Consider the following 644-nt stretch of genomic DNA (forward strand, 5'->3'; position numbering starts at 1 on the left):
GGGATCCGACCCCTCGGCGGGAGCGCCGCCGTGCTCTCAAGCGCCGCACTCTACCGAGTGCGCCACGGGGCCGGCCCCTGATGGCTTTTTATTTATTTATTTATTTGGTGGCTCGCCAGCAAGGGGATCCAAACCCTTGACCTTGGTGTTATCAACACTGCACTCTAACCAGCTGAGCTAACTGGCAGTCCTAGTGGCTTCTCATTCTTAAAAGATGCCTGTTGACATATTTAGGTGCAAAGTTCAATATGTCTGTAACTTACTTTCAAATGGTTTAGCAAAGTATATGCTATATGTATGTAGGTATGGATAGATATGGAGGTAAAGCAAAAGTGGCAAAATGTTAATCGGTGAATCTAGGTAAAGACTATATGGAGTTCATATTCTTGCAGTCTTTCTGTAGGTTTGGAATTTGTCAACATAAAATATTGGGAAGAAATTTATTTTTTTAAATATAAAAAATAAAAAAATTTTAAATATAAAAATTTGAAAGGTTTTTCGCTAAATGATTGCTGGATGCCAGAGAAGCAGCCATTTCTGTAATTTGGTGAGGGATGGCTCGAGGTCTTAGCTTACCAGAGGTCTGAGCATCCCTGCTGCCTGCCCAGAGCTCTCTCTTTGGACCTCTGCACCCTAATAGGCAG

Source organism: Galeopterus variegatus, unplaced genomic scaffold, assembly GCF_000696425.1.
Source record: "Galeopterus variegatus unplaced genomic scaffold, G_variegatus-3.0.2 Scaffold1999, whole genome shotgun sequence".
In the NCBI taxonomy this organism is placed as follows: domain Eukaryota; kingdom Metazoa; phylum Chordata; class Mammalia; order Dermoptera; family Cynocephalidae; genus Galeopterus; species Galeopterus variegatus.